The following is a 24,318-nucleotide window of genomic DNA, read 5'->3' on the forward strand; positions in this document are numbered from 1 at the left end:
CCTGAAACCCCAAGGACCTACCAGAGAGACTTTGGCAGTTGCAGGTAGTGGTGGAATTGGCAGGATGGTCACATGTGGAGGTAGAAGGTGAGCGACCAATGTGACAGGAGTTTTGAGTGTAGCTTTTTGGGAAGATGATGTGAATGGCCAGGATGGAGTAGTTGTGAGGGGAGCAAAGTTGGGGGCCAGATGAGGCATTAAAATTGGAAAATGTGAAGTTTTGAGGGTGGAGGCTCCTATACAGATGTTCCATCAGTCAGTTAGAAGTGTGAAACCCCTGGCTCTGAGCAAATCTGGTCTGTGTCCTGTGTTGAGCCTAGGGAGCCTAGGACAGGATGAGATGCCTGAGGGAATGTGAGGACCCATCAGAGAGCTGAGAACAGTGTCTCTGGGGAAAAGAGACAGATTTGGGAGGTTTGGGCTAGAGTAGAACCTGAGAAAGGAGAGTGCTTTGAGATATAGCAGAAGACCAGGAGGACACCATGTCTAGGAGCCCATGAGGTGGAAATTAAAAATAAATGCTGAATGCTGATTGGGAATTTGGTGGTATTAAGAGGCTTCATGAGTGTTTTTAGGTGTGGTAATGGTATTGTGAAATGATCTCATGTTTGGTATTTGCTTTAAAACAAACTATTAGGGTGCCTGGGTGGCTCAGGTCATGATCCCAGGGTCCTGGGATTGAGCCCCACATCGGGCTCTCTGCTCAGCAGGGAGCCTGCTTCCTTCTCTCTCTGTCTGCCTGCCTCTCTGCCTACTTGTGATCTCTGTCTGTCAAATAAATAAATAAAATTAAAAAAAAAAAAAGCAAACTGGTGGGCTATCTTTTTTTTTTTTTTAAAGATTTTATTTATTTTTTTGTCAGAGAGAGAGAGAGAGAGAGAGAGTGCGAGTGCACAGGCAGAGTGGCAGAGGGAGAAGAGGCTCCCTACGGAACAAGGAGCCCGATGTGGGACTCGATCCCAGGACGCAAGGATCATGACCTGAGCCGAAGGCAGCCGCTTAACAAACTGAGCCACCCAGGCGTCCCAAACTGGTGGGCTATCTTAAAGGAGACACACTTTAGATTGAAAGATAACCACGTAGGTTGTAAAGGATGGAAAAAGATAGACTATGCAAACAGTAACCAAAAGACAGTTGGGTTAGTGATAGTATTATCACACAAAAGAGACTTTAAGTTGGAAATTACAGAGAACAGAGAAGGACATTTAATAATGATAGAAGGATAGGAAGGTATAACAATTATAAAAATACATGCCCCTAATAATAGAACCTCAAATACAAAAAGGTGACTGAAGTGAAGGGAGAAATAGACAATTCAAAAGTAACAGTTGGAAACTCTAATACCCCAATTTCAGTAACAGATAGAATGAGGCAGAAATCAATAAAGAACTATCTACAGAACACTCCATCCAACAAAAAAAAAATACATGTTCTTCTCAAGTGCATATGAAACATTCTCCAGTTTAGAATATTTGCTAGACCATGAAACAAATCTCAGTAAGTTTAATAGAAAAAATAGAAAAATAGAGAACATCAATGAAACAAAAAGTTGGTTCTTTAAAAAGATCAACAAAATTGACAAAATTTTAGCTAGGACTGAGTAAAAAGGTAAAGAATCAAGTGCCTATAGTGAAAAATGAAAAAGGAATGTCGCCACTGATCTTACAGAAATAAATAGATTATAGGAGAATAAGATCATGATGGATTTTTCAGAAACCAGATTATAACTGCATTATGAACAGCTGTAAATCAACAAATTTGATGATCTAGGTGAAATGGACAAATTCCTAGAAACACAGAAACTATCAATACTGACTCAAGAGAAATAGAAAACCTGAACAAATCTATAACAAGTAAAAAGATTGAATTGGTAATTAAACTTCCCACAGAGAAAATAATAGTCCCAGATAGCATTACTAGTGAATTCTACTGAATATTTGAAGAAAAATTAATACCTATATCACAATCTCTTTCAAATAGCAAGAGAGGAGGGAACACTCCTGGCATATTTTATAAAGCCAGATATAATATGTGGATACAAGAGCCAGGCAAATATATCACATCAAAATAAAATAATATGCCAGTATCCCTTATAAATACAGATGCAAAAATCTTAAACACAATTCCAGTAAATTAAGTTCAGCTACACATACAAAGGATCATATAAATGATCAAGTGGGATTTATCCCAGGAATGCAAGGTTGGTTAAATATCTGAAAAATCAACCAGGGTATTTTATCAATAGAATGAAAAGATGAAAACCACATGATCAGCTCAGTAGACACAGAAAAAGCACTTGACAAAATCCAGCACACTTTTATAATTAAAATCACTCAACAAACTAGGAATAGATGATGTAGAGGGTCAAGGTACTCTTGGGTGGTACAGTTGGTTGGGTGTCTCACTCTTGGTTTTGGCTCAGTTCATGGTTTTGGGATCCTGGGATTAAGCCCTGCATTGGGTTCTGTGCTGGGCATGGAGTCTGCCTGGGATTCTCTCTTCCTGTCCCTTTGCCCCTCCCACTGTGCACTCTGTCCCTCTCCCTCTCTTCCAGATAAATAAATAAATAAGTAAATCTTTAAAAAAGAAAAAAAGATGTAGGGAGTTGAAGATCGCCCTCCCCAATATGTCCATATTCCAGAACTTGTGAATGTCACTTTATATGGAAAAAGTTCTTTTGCAGATTTAACTAAGGATCTAGAGATGAGGGGCGCCTGGGTGGCTCAGTGGGTTAAGCCTCTGCCTTCAGCTTAGGTCATGATCTTGGTTGGGGTCCTGGGATTGAGCCCTGCATTGGGCTCTCTGCTCAGCGGGGAGCCTGCTTCTCTCTCTCTCTCTCTCTCACTGCCTGCCTCTGCCTACTTGTGATCTCTTTCAAATAAATAAATAAAATCTTAAAAATAAAAAAGGATCTAGAGATGAGATCATCCTGGATTATTCAAGTGGACGCCAAAGCCAATGTCCTGCTAAGAGATAGAAAAGACACGGAGACACAGGGAAGAAGGCCATGTGAAGATGGTGGCAGAAATTGGAGTGGTGCAACCATAAGCCACAGAGTGGCTTGTGATCATCGAAAGTGGGAAGAGGCAAGAAAGGATCTCTTGCCTTTAGCAAGAATGTGAGCTATAAGATCAAAATACAAAAATCAGTTGAATTTCTATGTACTAGCTGTGGACAATCTGAAAATTGAGAAAGCAATTCCATTTATAATAGGGTCAAAATGAACAAAATATTTAGGAATAAATTTAACCAAAGAAATGTAAGGCTTGTACAACTAAAACTTCAAGATGTTATAGGAAGAAATTAAATAAGACCCAAATAAATGGACTGACTTCCCATGTTCAAAGTTGTTAAAATTGTTAAAATGGCAGTACATCCTAAACTGACCCATAACTTCCACATAATCCCTGTCAAAATCCCAGCTGGCTTCCCCTTACCACCAATTGACAAATGGATTTTAAAATTCATGTGCAAATGCCAGGAACTTAGCATAGACAAAAAAGATCTTGAAAAAGAAGGACAAAGTTAGAGGACTCACAATTCCTGGTTTTAAAATGTACTACAGACTTACAGTAATCAAGAATGTGTGGTACTAGCGTAGACATATAGATCAATGGAATAGAATTGAGAGTCCAGAAATAAACCCTCACATTTACAGTCAATTGATTTTTGACAAAGGTGCCAAAATAATTCAATTGGGGAAAGAATATTCTTCTCAACAAATGGTTCTGGGAAATGGAATATCCACATGCAGAAGAGTGGTTAGACCCCCTACCTCATAACATTTACAAAAGTTAAGAGTTAAAACTATACAACTCTTAGAATAAAACAAAATTAAATATTTGTGATATTAGGTTAGGCAATAGTTACTTGGGTAGGATGCTGAAACACAAGCAACGGATACATTGGCCATAATAAAAAATAAAAGAGCTTTGTGCTTCCAAGGGCATCAATAAGTAAATGAAAGCAACCCACAGAATGGGAAGAAATATTTACAAATCATAGATCTGATAAAAGACTTATGTCCAGGATAGAGAAAGAACTATTATAACTCAATAATAAAAAGATAAATAACTGAGTTTAAAAATGGGCAAAAGATATGCAAAGACACTTAAGAAGACATACAAATGTCCAGGAAGCACATAAAAAGATGCTCAACATCATTCATTCTTAAGGAAAAGCAGATTAAAATCACAAGACACCACTTCACACCCACTAGAATGATTGTAATAAAGAAGACAGACAATGATAAGTGTCCGCAAGGATCTGGAGAAATTGGAATCTTCATACATTTTGGTAGGATTGTAAAATGGCACAGCTGCTTTGGAAAACACAGTTGTACACTTCCTCAAAAATATTACACATGGAGTTACCATGTGGCCAAGAAATTCTACTCTTAGTCATATATCCAAGAGTACATCCTCTTGAAAGTTCATAGTGGCAGAATTATTCAGAATAGCCAAAAGATGGAAGCATCTGAAATGTGTCTATCATTGAACAAAAGTGGTATATCCATACAATGGCATGTTATTCGACAGTTAAAAGGAATAAAGAGTGGATATATGCTACTACATGGATGAATCTTGAAAACATTATGCTAAATGGAAGCAGTCCATTACTTAAGGTCACAAATTGTATGATGTCATTGATATTAAATGTCCAGATAGACAAATCCATAGAGACAGAAAGTAGATTGGTGGTTATGAAGGGCTAGGTGGAGGGGAGAAAGGGGAATGACTGATAATAGGTAAAGGGTTTCTTTTGGGGCAGTGATGAAGATGTTTTAAAATTAGATAGTGGTGGTGCAGCTGGCTGGCTGAATTATTAGAGCATGTGACTCTTCATCTCAAGGTCATGAGTTCAAGTCCCATGTTGGGTATAGAGCTTACTTAAAAAAAAAAAAGAAAAGATTACATTAAAAATATAATTGGATAGTGGTGATAATTATAGAACTATGTGAATATATTCAAACCCACTGATTGTACACTTTAAAAAGTTGAATGTTATAGTAGGTCAATAAAGCTGTTAGACATTTCAAATTACTTAAAACTAAAATTAACAGTGTGCTTACTCAGTCACATGAACCACATTGTAAGGGCTCATAGCCATATGTGGCTTATGGCTACCATATTGTACAGCGTGAGTCATTGCAGAAAGTTCTGCTGGACAGCCCTGTATTTGCAGAATGGTAGCTGCAGAGAACTGGGGCAGGCACCGCACACCCTCCTAGACATCTTCCTGCGAGGGCTGTAGGTGATGTGTGGTGCACTGGTCACTTCTTGGGATGAAGCTGATGAAAATCTGTGTCTATTTTGGCACCTTACAGGATGCAGTACTTGGCTTCATTGAACATCTGCATGTGAGCAGAGTAAAATGTGCATAAGGGAAAGAAATGAAACAAATATACCAAAACATCCAGTGTGATTATTTTGAGTAAGGGGAATGTGGGCCATCGTCTTGCTTCTGGCTATTTGTAGTGGATGGTGCAGCTAGAGTTCTCATCTCTCCCTGCTCACCCATTTTGTGATCCAGGTGACACTGTTTGCATTCTTAGAAACAGCCATGTCTCTGAAGCTATGGCACTCTGTATTTCCTCATCCCATGAACCAGTTAAGATGATTTGAACTGGGTTTGTATAAGTCAGTAATGGGGAACGCTGGTTGCTGGGTTCAGGGACTTCGTTATACTAGTGTCACTACTAAAAAGGAAAAATCCCCTTGACACAGTGAATGGTGATTAGCAGTATTACCTGATGCAGAGGTTCAGAAATGTGGCAGTTAACCTAGCAAAGTCCCTGGGGAGGAGGAGTTTCTTCAGAGAATGCTGTGAAGAAAAGCCAGAAAACAAAGGGGGAGAAGTGAGGGAGTATTTGGAGTGAGGAAGGTGGGGGCATCAGTACAGCTGTCTTCTCTCGAAAAATTTGGGGGCTTAGGAAATAAATAGTAATCAAAAGGAGTTTTGATTAGCGAACTTGTTTATAGTCTCTCTCTTTATATACTTGAAATATTTTTTCACTTAAAAGTAATACAAGTCAAAAATTGGAAAAATAAAGAAGTGCAGAAAGACAAAAAAAATCACCCATTGTTCTGCTGAGAATGGACAGCATTATTAGTGTTTTTGTGGGTTTTCTGTCAGTCTTTATTCTTTACCCATTTATCTCTACATATTAGAGTCTACTTCATGCACAACTTTTTTGTCTGCTTTTTACACTGCATATTATTTCCTCATGTTGATAGCATCATGTAATAATGATAGAATCATATAATTAGAATATCTCATTGTATCTATCTCATTGTATCTCACTGTGTAGTAAGTCATTTTTCCATTTGGGATGATTAAACTGAGGGAGTGAGATCCCAGGGAAGGGGACAGTAGAAGGACAAGGACCCCCATCCAGGTTAGTGCCAGGCCTCATTTGGGGAGTTGTGTTGGAGGACAAGTGAAGGATAATTGAAGAAACATTTTGAGTTTGAGAAGGTTGCTGTTGAAGAAAATCATGTCAGAGGGCCTCTGTAAAGTAAGAGAGAAAATTTAGAACAGCTGAGGCGGGGAATTTGGTTGGGAATTGACAAGAAGTGGGTTGAAAGGGTTTTTGGAGGAGCAGTGAGGGAATTCAGCTGAGACTGGGATTACTTGAGGCCAACTTCTCCTGAATTAATCAGCTACTGAACTCCCTCCTGATTAAGGAAAGGATTGGGTGTGGTGTTTGGGCTGAGTATGCCTCACTGGTTGGAATCCTTAATGATGGAAATGGATGGCTTTGTGGTTGAGGGGGGCTCAGGGACAGATGCATGAATCTGAATGCTGGGTCTGCCATTTACTGATTGTGTGGACTTTGGCAAATCACTCAACTTCTTTGTGTCTTGATTTCTTCACCTGTAGGAAACACAGTCATATCAATGCCTATTTCTTAATATTTGTTAGGATTAAATGAGAAAATCCGTGTCAAGCATTTACAACAGTGCCTGGGACATAATAAATATTAGATAAATATTAGCTATTACTATGATTGAGTTTGTTGCAGTGAACAGAAACTCAATATAACTAGATTAGGATAAAGGAAGGATTTACTGACTCCTATAAGTGAGAAGTATAAGAAACCAGGCATTGGTGGATCCATTTTATTCTCTGGAATATCTTGAGACTTCACTTTCTTCTGTGTTGGTTTACTTCTCAGGCAGGCTATCTGGAAGATGACCACCAGCTTCTCTGTGCTTACATCCTATTAGCTGGGCGATGCCAGCAGAAGATAGAGCACCTTTTCCCTGAAAGCTCCAGCTAAGGGCTTTGGAGCTGTTTCTTACTGGCCTGACTGCTGTTCCCAGCCCATCAGTGACCTGACGACTGTGGCCAGGAGAATTCAGTGCAGTCGTTGGCCAAGCCTGAGTCTCACTTAACCTTTAGAGCTGAATCACATGGTCTGAGGTAGGATGGTACCAAAAAAAAAGTGAGATGTTTTTACTAGAGGAAGGATAAAGGATACTGGGCAAGAAGAAATTTCCACTATACCAGCGGAATGGACAAAGTGGAGAAGGACTGTGGGGGAAGGCAGGCAAGCAGGAAGAGAACCTGTGTCAGGTGGGAGGCTACTAGGTGAGTGAGAGTGTCATGGAGGGTGATAGAACAGTTTCCCAAAGTGTGTCCCACTGATTGCCAATTCAAGCAAATGTTTTGTGACAAGGAGTTCTGTGGAGGAGGAAGTCTGGGAAATGCCAGGATTTATACTATGAGATTTTTCTCACTTTTAACACACTTTTGTACATAGTGTTTCTCAGGACAGAGGTATAGGACCTATGGTTCCCAAATATATGGGACTATGGTGCTTTTATTCAATGGAGCATTTTGTGGGATTAGTATCTGTGGACCACGTTTTGGGTAACATGGTAGAAGAGGATGGTGCTGAGGTTGGGGAGTGATAGAAGAGACTTTCTGGAATGTTTGCAGGGGACAGTGGTCTTCGGGTGGCTGCAGGCACTGAGGAGTGGGCCCCTTCTCCTCAACTTGGAGTCAGAGGCATAAGGGAAGGTGGGGAGAGGGGACTGTTGAGGAGTACAGAACTGGGAAAGCTGTCTCGAGCAGAATGGCAGGGCTTGTATGGGCAGGGTGCCCAGAGTTGAGGAGAGGATAATATCTCAGGTGGGACAAGACTAGCACTGGGGGGAGACACCCCCTGCCCCCTTCTCTTAGGTTGCTTGAAGCTCTTTTAGCCAGCTTGTTTAGGTCTAGCCTTTTAATCAGAATGTGGTCACTGAGCTGGATTTGGGGAACTTGGCCTATCGAGAGAAGTGTAGATAAGTCATTTAACTGCCTGCGGGTAAAGCTGAATCTGGTGGACTCTGGGGCCAGGAGAGCCTGAGGAGTTGATGGCACAATGTTTGGGAAACTACCAACAGATCTCAGCCACTGTAGAAAGGACTGACTCATCACCCAGCAGGGATTCTGAATACACAGAATTCCTCCGTCTTTCCTTCCTTTCCCTGTGCCTTCTGATTTTTGTTGGTTATGTTATGTTTGTTCGTTGGCATTGTCATGGCCTATACTAGATCAAGTTCTCTTGTAACCTCAGTTTGTCACATTCCCTAGATTTTGCTCTGTAGTTAACTGCAATCAGGTTTTTTTTTTTTTTTTTTTTTTTCTGCCAAGTCTTGTACAGCACAGGCCTTGTACTCACAAGTTCTTCTTTTTACCTCTTTTGGATTCATTCATGTGTTGGCTAGATTTTATTACTAGGAAGGGTTTGATGGGTACTACCTTTCTGAGAACTGCTCTGTTGTCTTTATATACAATGACACCTCTGCTGGGTTAATAAAAATTTTGATACACATTCTGTGTGCCCCCACCCCTTGATTTCTGTAAGGGGTGTTTTTCTATCTCTTGACGTTGATTGTTGCAAAGAAGACCATGGAGGCAGCCTGACTGTGTCCCCATGTAGCTGACTCTATTTCTCTGCCCATTCGAATATTGACTTCTTATTGAATTAATCTGAGAGGACAAATTTCCCTTTGATCTGCAATTTTGGGTCTTTATTTTAGAAGATTGTCTTCTCTTATATCTTTGACTTTATTTTCTGACTAGTTCTGTTGCTGCTGTTCTTAAAGAAATGGGATATATGCTGAGACTTGGTTCCTGAGGGTCTTATTGTATTCTTTATGTAGATTTCCTCTGGGAACAAGGAGCCCTGGGCTTGAAGCTGCTCTACTCTAGCTCTTACTTGCCATAGGGGTGGGATGTAAAATGGCAGAATGCTCTGTGCATTGATACATGGGCTCTGAGCAATGCTGACCACTCCATCACCTCATTGCCATGTTTGATGGGGCACCTAATGATTGCTACTGTTTGTTGAATACTCCCATATATTCCTTTCTCAGGGATTTTTGTTGTAAAAGGAAGGAAAGAAGTGGGATGGTCTCTGGAGGGAAAAAGAGGGTTAGAAAAGGCTATGTTTTTTTCTTTAAAGAGCTTGTTTTTACGCTGACAGGGGTAATCCTGTAGAGAGGAGGAACATGATTTGGTGGGAGAGAGAGGAAGGAGAGCTGAAGCCATGTCCTCGACTAGGCAAGGGGGTGGAGTTAAAGCACATCTGGGAAGATAGACTGTAATTAGACGTTTTGCTGAAGTCCGGAGATCCTGTACTTACAGGACCCTCTTGGGCCCCACCCCCTAGGAGGGCAGCAGTGGGTCTGGGGGAAGAGCCTGAGTCTTTGCCCGTGGGAGACTAGAGGCCCCCATGGTCCTGTGCTTCAGCAAAGGGGCCAAGGACAGACGGGGTAACCTCTCTGAGACTCAGTTTCCATCGCTTGTAAACTGCCAATGATCCCATGCTCTCTTTGGCAGCACATTTACTCAAATTGGAATAATACAGAGATTAGCATGGCCCCTGCACAGGGATGACATGCAAATTTGTGAAGCATTCCATATTAAAAAAAAAAAATAAAATAAAATGCCAGTGACCCCAAATATTAAAGTACATATTAAACAAGACAATGCAAGCAGAACATTCTGCAAGGAAAATGAAAGTGATTTCAGTTCCATCATCTAGAGAGAACTGTGTTTACCATTTTGATATATTCGTATACCAGTCTTTTTTCCACTTATGTAAATAAATACTTGAAAATAGTATTCTTTATATACTGTTATGTTACATGCATTTAGCACTTAAATACATTAAGGACAATGTTCTGCGTCATTAAATGTTTTTCTGTAACACCATTTGAAAAAAAGTGTCTGTAGGTCATTCCAATTAAAGGACTTAACAGACTCTCTGTTTTAAACAGTTCCTGAGTGTAGACAGCGTGTTAGTTGTTCCTTACAATTTTCTATTCTAGATGTGGCCTGTCCCCTTCAGCAATGTAATTGCTGGCCCCATTGAAGACACGAGGGCAAACTTATCAAACAGGAGGAAGCTGTGAAGTTGAGAGAGAGATGTTGAATGATGGAGTCGAGATGCAGGGGAGACCCCGACTGGCAGGAAGAATGGGCTGAAACAAGCATGAGAAACTGACTAGGGCAAACTCTACTGTCTGAATAATGGCAACAGCTCACAAAGCTAGACTGCTTTATGTGGACATTAGGGGAGAGCTGATGTATATCAGGGGACAAAAAGACAGTGGGGTTGATGTGATGTGTTTGCCCCTCAAACTCATGCAAAACAACCCAATAACTTCAGGATGCATTGGTTTGAGTACAGCATCCAGACCATGGATCAGTAGGTTGTAGATAAGCTGGAGCTCAGACAAACGGAAGGTGTTGAGGCTGACGAATGATCTAGACCACGGCGGTTCAATAGAAATATAATGTGAGCTCACTCACTCTATCTACCTATCTATCATCTGCCAAAAATTAAAACATTTCTAGTAGCCAATAATAGATTTTAGGTGACCCAATATATTAAAAACATGTTCATTTCAGTATTAAACCATGTAAATAAATTATTAGTGACATAGTGGAAACTTTCCCCGTAACTGCTGAGTCTTTGAAATTCAGTATGTTTTTTACACTTCCAGCCCATCTCAATTCACATGCTAAATTTCAATGGTTAGAATAAAATAGAGTCCTACCAAAACAGTAAATTGTGTTTAATGGGAAAATATTTAATACTTTAATTTTAATTAGATTTAATTATAATGTTTATTTTAAAATTTTTTTTAATTTAGTTTTTAAAAATTAATTTTAAATTATTACAACTAAATGAATAAACAATGAGCTCCTCACTTGCACTGCCAACACCTCAAATGCTCCATAGCCACATGTGGCCAGTGGCTACCAATATCAGCACAGGCCCTGAAGTTACTCCTCCAAATGTGGTTTGTGTACCAGCAGCATCCATACTCCCCAGGGTTGCTGGTTAGAGATGCAAGTCTGGGGTGGGGTGGGGGCTGCCATCCAGACCTCCTGAGCCGAAGTTTGCATTTCAAATTCTCTGGATGATTTCTGTGCTCACTACAATTTGAGAAGCAGTGGTTAGATGTTGGGCTATGGTTTGGGGAATGTCTGAAGCAACTGATGATTATTTGCATGGAAAAGGGAAGGCTCCAGGAAGCTGTATAATGACCTTCCCTTGTTTAAAGGCTTGTGTGTAGCTGGTGAGGGAGATGCAGTCCCAGATGGAAGAGTGAGGACCACAGGTGGAGGTGGGGCTGGGATGGGAGAAAGGAAACCCAACTTTTTAAATATTCCATAGTTAACTATTTCCCTGAATCCTTTAAAAAATATTTTGTTTATTAATTTATTTGAGAGAGAGACTGAGAAAGCAGGGGTTGGAAGGTCAGAGGGAGAGAATCTCAAGTGGACTCTGCACTGAGCACAGAGCCCATGCAGCGCTTGATCTCATGACCCTGAGATCATGACCTGAGCTGAAAGCAAGAGTTGGATGCTTAAGCAATGGAGCCACCCAGGTGCCCTCTCACTGAATCCCTGTATCAACACAGCTGGACCGGGAGGTAAATCAGATGATCTGCATCTGCGGAGTTTCTCCTTTCCTACTTGCTGTACATCCTGGAGGAAGAGTTATTTGACCACTCTGAGCCTCGGCTTACTGTCTGTGTGATAGGGAAAATAATACTCCCCACCTCCAGGGCTCACGTGAAGACCATGGAGGCAAGGGCCATATTTGCTATATTCACTGCACCATCTCTGGGCTTGGCACAGACCTGGTACAGACTCAGCCTGCAGTAATGATTTCTTTGTGAACTGGGCAAAGCTCTGACTTGTGAACGATGGCCGTGACTACTAGTAGCAGGCTTGTGGTTTGAGGTGACATGTTGTGTTTTTCAGTAGACACAAATGAACCCAACCCCTGCTCTCCTTCATCTCACTGAAAGCCCGTTTTTTATTTACAGTCTCAATTGATCTGGATCGATCTATCGTCAAACCTTTTCATCAGGAGAGTGAAAACAGAAAAGCAAGGCTTGCGGCGGGGGTGGGGGGGCGGTTCTGGGTTCCTCCACCTTCCCTTGCTCAGTGAAAAGTGATTGGCCTCTGGCCACTTTTTTATGATCAAGGCGAAATATCTCCAGACATGGCACTGTGTCACTCCAAAGAGGGAGGGTAACTTAGCCCATTCAAGCATTTCTCTACGAAAAGACCTCATCCCAGACTCACTAAGCCACATCTGTGCTTCTGTCAAGTAAACAAAGAATATCTACTGCTCTCAAGCAGGCACTAACATTAGCCGAGTGAGGGCTCTTTGGGGATCGGGGAAAGGAGGTTCGCATTTGAAAATGAACCACTGTACGTGGATTTATAGCTCTGCTTTTCCGATGGAGAGGGGGAAATATTTTTCTCTGGGAGATTAGAATTTACTAGTGGATTCAAGTGTAACTTTGGAGAGTGGCAGGGGTATTAGATGTGGCAGTATCACGGTATTGTTTTATTGGCAATTAGATTTCAAACTGGCACAAATGTATGAAAATAAGTCTCAATTATGGGCCTGTGAAGTTTCTCCACCATCTGTCAACAGTTTGCTCCTTATGCCGCAACATGTGTACCTTTGGAGGGGAAATGATTTAATAGCCCAAGTGAAGAGGTACAGCTCACCAAATTATATTGGAGTTTATAGCCAATGCCTGCTTTTGTGATTTCTGATGCAGAGAAAGCAAATTTAAACTTGCAAGCATGCACGTGCATGAACGCTTGCACACATATCCACACACCCCTTTCAGGTTGCAACAGAGTTAGTTAGGGCCAGTGGTGTGCTGGCAAATGCAGAACAACTGGCTCTCTAGGGAAATCACAGCCCTGATGTACAGTGCCTGCCTATTCCTTTGGTGTAAACATCCCACAGTGACTGATTTCATACCACTAATGTGATGTCACTGAATGCAGAGTTTGGAAGGGATGTGTACTATCGTCTTTAAATGAGATGGTGGGAGCCAGCCTCAGTGTAGCATTGGTAGGGGCAATTGATGGTTTGCCTGTCTAGAATCTGTTTTCCCTTCTGGTAAGAGTGCCAAGATTTTTCCTGAAGGTGTCTACCACCTACTCTCTTCTTGGCCCATGGGGTTTGGGTAGGGTGACCTCCTCACCAGCTCCAGGGGTGGCATGTGACCCAGGTCTGGACCAATCAGTGTATCCCATCTTCCTGGACATTGACTGGTTCAGGGTTGAGCTTGTGGGCCAATCTGGTTCTGGGAGTCAGGCCCAGGACTTTGTTTGAATTGGTGGTCTTAGAGCTAGGGAAGTGTAGCCTGCATTGACTTGGGTCTGGGCATGGAGACAAACACATAGGAAAACAGCAGAAAAAGAAAGAATGAGAGAGAAAGAGAATGCAAGCATGGGCCCCAATGATATCATTTGCTCCTGGATCCATCCCTACTTCAAGCTTAATGCCTGGATTTTCTGTTTATAAGAATCCACAAATTTGGGGTGCCTGCCTGGCTCAGTGGGTTAAAGCCTCTGTCTTTGGCTTGGGTCATGATCTCAAGGTCCTGGAATCGAGTCCCGCATCAGGCTTTCTGCTCAGCAGGGAGCCTGCTTCCACCTCTCTCTCTCTCTGCCTGCCTCTCTGCCTACTTGTGATCTCTGCCTGTCAAATAAATGAATAAAATCTTAAAAAAAAATCCCCAAATTTCCATGTTTCTTTATCAAGTGCATCACTTCTGACAGAAGGAGTCTTAACTGATGAGTTTGTTTTGGGGAGTTATATGTGAAAATCTTGAGGGCCTTTGGGACCTGCTGCTTGTATAGAGTGTGAACCCCAGGAAGCCATGACCTTGTTTATCTTGACCATCATTGCATTCACAGAACCCAGCACCATGCCCGGCATGTGGGAGATGCTCAGTAAATATTTGTTGAGTATCTTGTGTCAGGTAGGTTTTGCTGTATTATGATGCAGTAACAAACAGCCCCTGCACTCAGTAGCTTATAACAATGGTTTATTTCTCTCTCATAATTTTTGTCCTTGAGGATGGCTACAGCTCTGCTCCACGTATCTTCATCCAAGGACCCAGAGTGGGGGAAGAGCTTCCATCTAGGGCATGATAATTTCACAGAAGAGGGGAAAAAGAACAAAGGCAGATCCTTGTGGTGGCTCTTCAAGCTCCTGCTTAGACAAGGTACTTGTCACTTCTTGTCATATTCTGTTCGTATGTGCAAGTCACATGGCAGGAAGGTATGCTCCATCCACAGCAAGACACTGCATGCTACAGGCAGGAGTAGAGGCTTATTATCAATCGCCTTACAGGTTGGGGAGTGAATAATGGGGTACAGAAATATTGGCAACCACATAAAGAGAGACTGTGGGAACACAGCTAGACATTTTCTTGTGAAATTGAACATTTGACTATTCATTGACCCAGCCATGCCCTTCCCAGGTATAGACCCCAGAGAGCCTCTTGTGTGTAGGCATTACATGTATGGAGAAGTGTGCAGAAATGTTTATAGAAGCACGTTTAGTATGGTGCAAAGCCCTCAAGATCTTTGACGACGTCAGTGTCTGCAGACAGGCAGAGGGACATAGACAGCAGGATACACTTTTATACGGAGGAATAACATGCAGCAATTAAAATGGACAAACTTCAGCAATTTGGAACAACATGAATATGTCTTATAAACAATATTAAGTGAAATATGCCAGTCTGTAGAAGACTATGCAGAGTATAGCTCCAATCGTATAATTCATTCATATGTGTGAACAGTGCAAAGAACCATAAAAGAATGAAAAACACAAAAATTCAAGGTGTGGCTATTTTGCAGGGGAAGGATGTGGATGGGAGAGGCAGATACAAGTTATTGGTGAGGTTCTAGCTCTTCATTGAATGGTGAGTTGAGGGGTGGTCATTTTTTTTAAAATATTTTATTTATTTATTTGACAGAGAGAGATCACAGGTAGGCAGAGAGGCTGGCAGAGAGAGAGAGAGAGAGAGAGGGAAGCAGGCTCCCTGCTGAGCAGAGAGCCCGACACGGGACTCGATCCCAGGACCCCGAGACCATGACTTGAGCCGAAGGCAGCGGCTTAACCCACTGAGCCACCCAGGCGCCCCGAGGGGTGGTCATTTTAATAGATAATTTTAACTTAAATTTGTTGCATTTATCCTTTCTATTCTCTATCAAATATGCTCAAAATATAGTTAAAATGTAAAAATAACAACTAGGAAAGGAAATAGTTAAAAAATAGACAAAGGTGATTATGAAAAAGAGTTGTCTTAGAAAAAGAGAATTTCTAGGATCAAACTTGGCAAAATACATTTTGGGGCCGAGTTCAGGGGACTGGAAGAGAAGGGACAGGCAGTGAGCAGGAGCAGCTCAGATCACCAGGCACCCCCATGCCTGGGGGAGGATCTGAGTTTTCATTGGCCCCAATATTATGCTTATTAGGCCATTTAAGGGACTAAGATACATGGATGGATCGTGCTTATGGGCATGGTCTGCAGAGGGAACGCTACCACTGTGGATGAATGCATTGGCTGTTGGGTTTGTTCATTTGGCGTTCTGATTTAATGATCTGTGACTGTGAATTTGGTCCTGTCTGGGTGACAGGAGAAGGTCCTGTTTTGGCCTGGTCAGATTGAAGAGGCCATACTCAGATGGCTGGTGTAGGTAGCCTCCACTCTTGACCACTCCCAGTGAGACTGCATGTGCTGGAAGATTCCCCAATCTGCTTTCCAATCTTAGGCCAGGAGAAAGGACCTGCAGATTGGAGAGTCTGGGTCTCAACCAACACACTTGCCCCTAGGTGTCTCACTATCTTCCTGGGCAGACAGTTCATGGTACTGAGGGAGGTATGCCTTGCCATGGGGATTCCAGGGGCCCAAGTGGTCCTTTCCCTCAGAGGAAAACGGGAGATGAGAGATAAGGGGGCTGTGGGAAGACAGGAGATGAGTCAGAGCAGCAATCAGAGCTCAGATGAATCTCTACTACTACTTGGCTTCTGAGGGAGGGGAAGCCTGCCCACACTGGTCCTCCCTAGACCTCCCTGACCACTAGGGGCCATGTGAGAATTCTGCTCTTTGCATTCTACTTGGGGGGAATGCTTGAGATCTTTACATGTTCAGGCTTAGTTAGCTCATTTTTGTTTGATTGCTTTCGTTTGCAAGTAATAGAAACCCAGAAAAAAATGGGATTTTTGTTCAATACATTTAAACAGGAATACATTCAGCTTTACATGAAACTTGGTCCTGAGTTTAAAAAACAAAACAAAACCAAACCAAAAAACAGTCATGGAGCCCCTCTCTCTGTTTTTCCTGACTTCTTGGCTCTGCTTCCTCGTGTTGGCTTTATTCTGGGATTGGTGATGGTGTTTCCTGCAGATACCAACATTCTCCCAGAAGCTTCTAGAGCTCTACTGAGGTCCATGGGGGAAAGAAAGAGCTTCCTTGTTCCTAATCTCAGAAACTCAGATTGATTCTCTTGGGCCTGGCTTGCTCACATGCCTCGTCCTCAGTCAATCACAATGGCTGGGGAATGAGATGCACTGATTGGGGTGGCCAAGTCATATGATCTCCTTAATATCGGGGATGGAGTCAGCCTCCCCAGAACCTTGTGGGTCTTTCAATGGAAATCAAAGCCCATGAGGAAGCAGGAAGGGGAATTGGATATGAAGGGGTAATTCACTAATGGTCACTTCTTATCTACTGATGCTTTAGTGAGTATTAGTCATTGGAGGGGCTCTTTACACCTTAAAGATAATAATGGTTTATATGCTATATTGGTGGTTGTTTGCCTTTTAAATTTATGTTAAATTTTTAAACTTTTAAATACTTCAATTTGTAACTGTGGACTTTTTTTTTTAAATTGAAGTGTAACTGGCACACAGCATTCCATTAGTTTCTGGTGTGCCGTATAGTGATTCGACAACTTTAGACATTTTGCTGTGCTTGCAAAAGTATAGCTACCACCTGTCACCATACAATGGTATTACAATATCATTGACTATATTCCCTGTGCTTTACCTTTCATCCCTGTGACTTATTCATTCCATAACTGGAAGCCTGTACCTCGCAATACCCTTCACCCATTTTGTCCATCCCCCTACACACCTCACCTCTGTCAATCATCTGTTTGTTCTCTGTATTTATGGATCTGTTTCTGCTTTTTCGTGTTTGTTCATTTTTTTTAATGTTCAACATGTAAGTGAAATCATATAGTATTTACCCTTCTCTGACTTATGTCACTTTGCATAGTACCCTTTAGGTCCATCCATGTTGTTGCAAATGGCAAGTTTCCTTCTTTTTTATGGCTACATAGTATTCCATTATATAAGTATACAATATATATTCCATTATATATAAATATAAACATATATATGCCACATCTTCTTTATAACCATGGACTTTTTTGAAAAAAGATTTTTATTTATTCATTTGTCAAAGAAAGAAAGAGAGCGCATGAGCAGGGGGAGAGGCAGGCAGAGGTAGAAGCAGGCTCCTTGCTGAGCAGAGAGCCCAATGTGAGGCTTAATGTCAGGACCCCAGGATAATGACCTGAGCCAAAGGCAGACTCTTAACCCACTGAGCCACCCAGGCATCCCCCTCCTTTTCAAAAAACATTTTTATTTATTTGTGGACGTTTTTAAACATATGCAAAAGCAGAGCCAACAACGTAATTTTTTTTTTTTTTTAGTTGTCATTTATTTTTGGCTCTTGGAGCAATGTTATCTTTTCAATATGAAAAAAAGCAAGTTCAACACAAAATAGAAATTTGAAGTGTAGGAGAGGATAAAGCCAAGGGCAGGGGAGGGAATAGCAAAAGGAAAAAAATGAGATGTTGCCAAAGATGGGAGGGTCTCCTTGTCCCCTCTCTGGAAGAATGATTCAAAAGATTTAGGTGGCAGTACAAACCTTTCTGTATATACACAGCAGAGCTGGGTGTTTGCTAAGAAAGGGTGGGGATGGGGAGGGTCTTTCTGGAGGCTAATCCCTCTTCTCCTTCTTGGCTCCCTTCTCCAACCAGGGGAAAAGGAAGGAATCCAACATATGAAGGTGGTTATGTAGGAAAAGGGAAGGATCCTGCTTTAACAGGGTGGGGCAGACCCCAGCAAAAGAAACAGCTCAGGACACAGCTTGGAAGAAGACGGGAAAATACAGATCGATAATACTGTCAACACCTCTCCTGAAGCTGAGAGGAGCAGGGAAATTCCTGGAAATTAGGACTCAAGAGCCTGGATACCCCTCTCCAAAACTGCTCTAGAATAGAAAACCCTACCCCTTCCTTATAGGTACCTCTACTGCTATGAGGTAGCTTTGTTTCCTTTCCGCGGGGCTACCACATGGGCTTAGGATGGTGGCCATCTACTGGGTTTTAAGCACTTGGTTCTAGATGGGATCTGATGAGACCCAGCTTCTTGGAGAATTATCTTATAAAACAAAGGGAAATACCAACTGGACAAATGGGAGAAGGGGACACTGAAAGGAAATACAGGGTTACTGTGAATGGCAGAAATCTAGGTTTCCCAGAGTGGAAGAGAGGAGACATTCAACAAACAACAAGTATTTATTGAGCACCTATTATGTGCCAGGCACTGTGTTCTAGGACCACCCCCCTCCAAAAAAGGAAAAAAAAAGAGACAGAGTCAGAAAATGTAATTCTGAGGGAGAGGACAGGGGCAGCTGAGGAAGAAGGCTGAGGGAATGGAGAAGCCTGAGGTGATGGTGCTTTGCCTTAGGCCTCCTCTTCAGCCTCCTCACCAACATCCTCCTCCTCTTCTGCGGTGGCATCCTGGTACTGCTGGTATTCGGAGACAAGGTCATACATGTTGCTCTCAGCTTCAGTGAATTCCATCTCGTCCATGACCTCACCTGTGTACCAGTGGAGGAAGGCCTTGCGCCGGAACATGGCCGTGAACTGCTCTGAGATGCGCTTGAAGAGCTCCTGGATGGCTGTGTTTTTTCCAATGAAGGTGACTGCCATCTTGAGGCCACGAGGTGGGATATCGCAGACTGCTGTCTTGACGTTGTTGGGGATCCACTCCACAAAGTAGCTGCTATTCTTATTCTGCACATTGAGCATCTGCTCATCTACCTCCTTCATGGACATCCACCCACGGAAGACAGCAGCCACAGTGAGGTAACAGCCATGGTGGGGGTCACAGGCAGCCATCATGTTCTTGGCATCAAAGACCTGCTGGGTGAGTTCAGGCACAGTAAGGGCCTGATACTGCTGGCTTCCACGGCTGGTCAGAGGTGCAAAGCCAGACATGAAGAAGTGGAGCCATCGGAAGGGCACCATGTTGATGGCTAGCTTCCGGAGGTCAGCATTGAGTTGACCAGGGAAGTGGAGGCAGGTGGTGACACCACTCATGGTGGCTGAGATGAAGTGGTTCAGGTCTCCGTACGTTGGCCAGCTTGAGAGTGCGGAAGCAGATGTCATAAAGGGCCTCATTGTCAATGCAGTAGGTCTCATCTGTGTTCTCTACCAACTGATGGACGGAGAGGGTGGCATTGTAGGGCTCGACCACAGTGTCAGACACTCTGGGTGAGGGTACCACACTGAAGATGTTCATGATGCGGTCAGGATACTCTTCTCGGATCTTGCTGATGAGCAAGGTGCCCATTCCAGAGCCTGTGCCCCCACCCAGTGAATGGGTCAGCTGGAAGCCCTGTAGGCAGTCACAGCTCTCCGCCTCCTTCCTCACCACATCCAGGACTGAGTCAACCAGCTCAGCCCCCTCTGTGTAGTGGCCTTTGGCTCAGTTGTTGCCTGCCCCAGACTGACAAAAAAAACAAAGTTGTCTGGTCTGAATATCTGCCCAAAAGGACCTGAGCGAACAAAGTCCATGGTCCCGGTTTCTAGATCCACCAAGATAGCATGAGGAACATATTTGCCACCTGTAGCTTCATTGTAGTACACGGAGATGCGATCCTGCAGCAGGTCGCTGTCACTGTGGTAGGTTCCAGTGGGGTTGATGCCGTGTTCATCACAGATTACCTCCCAGAACTTGGCACCGATCTAGTTGCCACACTGACCGGCCTGGATGTGCACGATTTCCCTCATTGTTAAAATTTATTTTAATTTTTTTGCTCACCTCAAGGTGTGTACGGGGCAAGAAATTATATGGAATTTTTTTTTTCTATACTGCTAGTCTCAGGCTGGAAGGATGGGACATGTCCCGGAGGCTGGAGCAGCGAGGTCCGAACGCAGGTGCAGGAAGGTTCTGAGAGAACAACGTAATTTTTAAAAAAAATTAGTACTTATAGGTGTACTTTTAATTAATTAATTGATTAATTAATTTAAAAAAGATTTTATTTATTTATTTGAGAGAGAGAGAATGAGAGAGAGAGAGAGAGAAAGTGCACGAGAGGAGGAAGGAGCAGGCAGAGGGAGAAGCAGACTCCCTGCTGAGCAAGGAGCCTGTTCCCGGATCCCAGGACTCCAGGATCAGCACCTGAGCTGAAGGCAGTTGCTTAACCAACTGAGCCACCCAGGCTTTCCAGACAGTGTAATTTAAACCCATCACCCCCATCCCCATCCCCCAGCTTTAACCATTGTCATATATTGATTTTTGACTTTCAGAAGTTTCAAATTTGTACATAGTTGAATCTTGATGTTTTCCATTGTAGTTCATTCTAACGTTGATGTTTATATTTAGAGAGATGCCAGATAGTGTGTGTGTATGTTTAAAGGTATAATGCTGTGAGGTGAGGCTCTTAACAGGATTTTTTCCCCAGGTGTCCAATTTTTTCAACTCTGCTTATTGAGCAATCCCTCCTGCTCTCACTGGTTTGTGAAGCTTCACAAGGTTCTTGCATTTGCCAGTGTGTTTCTGTCTACATATTCTGTCGTGTTGACCTGTGTGGTGTTGCACCAATACCCATGTTGAACTTCGTACATGTAAGTTTTCGTATCCAGTATACCTAGCTGTCCCTGGGTTTCTTTTTTCAATATTTTCTTGCCCAACTCTTTCTGTTCATTCTTCCAGATGAAACTTAGAGTCATTTTTACAGCTTCTAAAGAAAATTCCCTTAGGATTTTGATTAGAATCAGTTAAAGTCATGCACTAAGTTGGAAAAATAAACATTTTCTCAATAGTCCCTCTTCAAATGTAGAAATACGGTGTGTTTGTTTGTTTAGCTCTTGGAAGCCTCTCTGAAAATGCCATGTTATCTCCTTGAGGGTCACACCTGGATGGCTTATGTATTTTGCTGTGTTTATGGATGAGAGTTTCAAAACTTCCCATTTGATCCTCGTTAGTCATTCTCCAAGACTTCTTGTTTTCAAGTTTGAGTCCCTTAGGGGTTTAGATCACTCTTTCTATCGGAACCCACCACCCCATCTGCCAAAGTTTCTATTTGTTCTAAAAATCAAGTCCCCAGAGCTCTTATGTTTGGTGCAAAGAGCATTAGATTTGAGATTTGGCATTGGGACGCGCCTGAGTTGCAGGCCTGCCCTCTCCTTTATCAGCTGCATGTCCTCGGGCAAATTATTTTGCTTCTCTGAATCTCATTTTCCTTATTTGCATGTAGGCATGAATCATTTTATTCATTTTTCATCTAGTTCCTTATATTGTTTCTTCCTAAACTTTTTTTTAATAAAGATTTTTACTTATTTATTTGACAGAGAGAGAGACAGCGAGAGAGGAAACACAAGCCTGGGGAGTGGGAGTGGGAGAGGGAGAAGCAGGCTTCCTACTGAGCAGGGTGCTGGACGAGGGGCTAGATCCCAGGACCTTGGGATCACAACCTGAGCTGAAGGCAGCTGCTTAACTGACTGAGCCACCCAGGCGCCTTCCTAAACTTTTCTTTCTTCTCTAGGAACCTCTAAACTCCTTGGGAAGAGGAGCTGTGCCACCTCCATGGTTATATGTAGGGAACAGAATGAGATAACACTGGGAGTTCGTGCCTGATAACAGAGTCCAGCCGGTGGACATCATGTTAGCTCCCTCAAAATAGAATATATTTTGAAATAATCTGGAGTCTTCACTTGGACCATGATTCTTTAATAAAGCTTTGAAATTGGATAATAGTTAATAAGATGGAAATAGCCAAGGTTTATTGAGTTCTTCGGGTGTCCCAGCACCAGACAATCATATATTCTAGGTCTGACCTCATCAGACCCCACTGTACACTTTAAAGAAGCTACGACGGTAAGATCACATAGCTAGGACATGGTGCAGCTGGAACTCAAGCCAACTTGGTACTCTGAACCCACATTTTCTTTTATCTTCCCTACAATATCAAATTATGTCTTCACAGTGCTTCTGGCCTAGGAGGTAGTCAGAAATACTGGTCTTGTCCCCTTCTTCCTTCTTGTCTAGGTCCTGCTTTTATTTTATTTTATTTTTTAAAGATTTTGTTTATTCATTTGAGAGAGGTAGAGAGAGCGCACAAGTAGGCAGAGCGGCAGGCGGGGGTCGGAGGTGGGGGTGGTGGGGGGGGAGAAGCAGGCTCCCTGCTGAGCAGGGAGCCTGATGAAGAGCTCAATCCCATGACGCTGGGATCATGACCTGAGCCGAAGGCAGCTGTTTAACTGATTGAGCCACCCGGGTTCCCCTAGGTCCTGCTTTTAGTCGTGTGATCCGAGGTCCATTGACCAATATTGATTGTCTTCTCTTCCTCCCTCCATTTTAAGCATTTCTGGAATAGGGCTGTAATCAACTACTTCTCACCGTCGTGTTAAACGCTTACGCATCAAGTCTGTGACACCCCTTGTTCTCCTGACGAGAGTGGCAGGCCACCCTGGCTCTGAAGGACCTCTGAATGGAGGGAGAGGGAGTACAGAGTATGAAGGGGGCACAGAGAATGGAGGTGGAGGAGTAACAGCCTGGCAGGATGTCAGAGGAGAAAACCCTGGACATGGAACCAGACATATCTGCTGCTTGGTGACTGACTTGGGACACATTGCTAAGCTCTCTGTGGCTCTGCTTTCTCATCACAACAGTGGGGACTGGATAATTCTGACATGTCAGGGGGGTGGCAGACCTGCATGATGGGAACCCGCTCTAGATTGCGCAGCCTCAGGCATGTGTAGGAGGATGTCTTTGTCATTACTGTACTAAAGAAATAAGAGGAGAAGAAAACAACAATCAGGAAGAGGGTGATGCTTAGTCCCTCAGGCTGACTTCTGGGTGGTAGAAGTACCAGTGCACTGTTGGTCCTGCAGGAGACAGGGGTCAGAAGGAGGTTGAACAGATGGGCCCAGATGGTTTCTGGGTCATACAAATTTCAGGGGTTACTTTCAGTTTTTTTGTTTTTTTTTTTAAATTTTGGTCTTAACATTTCCCAGGAATATACTGTGGTCTTATAAAACTAGTAATAGTAACAATAGCTAACATTTATGCACTCTGTGATTTGGATGGATTATCTGATTTAACCCATAGAACAACCTATAAAATAGGCATTATTGTTTCTCCCATTTTAGAGATGGAGAAGGTAATTCCTGCTTAAGTACTCTGAAGTTATAGAGCTGGGATGGGGATTTATGCCAGAGAGGCTGTAGAACTTAAAAATCCCAACTCAGTACCCAGGTCCCACCTTAGATCAATTGAATCAGGGTCCCAGGGTCAGTATTGATGGACAGTGCTGAGTGATTCTGCTACGTGGCCAGGCTTGAGAACACTGGACCAGGTGTCCCCCCGGGGGAACAGCAGATGGTGCTGAGGTGGTAAAGGCAGGGGAGGGTAAGTGTGGGTTCATGTTGGGGATAGTGGGGAATGGTGGCAGCTGTTCTCACTCCTGGAGACCTAGTGGTGTGACCATACCAGAGTCTTCTGCATATTGGCAGTGAATGTGATTTTTCCTAATGGGAAGAAAAGATGGCCAGCAGGTTGTCTGTGTCTGTGTATGAGAGAGAGAGAGAGAGAGAGATAGATAGATAGATAGATAACGGGCATATATGTGTGTGCATGTGATTAAGTGTTTGTGTGCTCATGTATGCACTTATGTTATT

The 24,318-nt window shown here is 42.8% G+C and overlaps 1 non-coding gene and 1 pseudogene across 1 annotated transcript; one reads left to right on the forward strand and one right to left on the reverse strand.

Moving 5' to 3' along the window:
* The first annotated feature begins 9,818 nt into the window (after positions 1-9,818).
* Positions 9,819-9,922, forward strand: LOC123393023. Its single transcript, XR_006607726.1, has one exon. It is a non-coding gene; the product is annotated as a U6 spliceosomal RNA (small nuclear RNA).
* An 8,982-nt stretch (positions 9,923-18,904) lies between these two features.
* Positions 18,905-20,589, reverse strand: LOC101677147 (annotated as a pseudogene).
* Positions 20,590-24,318: the final 3,729 nt, after the last annotated feature.

This window comes from Mustela putorius, unplaced genomic scaffold (assembly GCF_011764305.1).
Source record: "Mustela putorius furo isolate JIRA1106 unplaced genomic scaffold, ASM1176430v1.1 tig00000698_pilon_pilon_pilon, whole genome shotgun sequence".
Taxonomy (NCBI): Eukaryota; Metazoa; Chordata; class Mammalia; order Carnivora; family Mustelidae; genus Mustela; species Mustela putorius.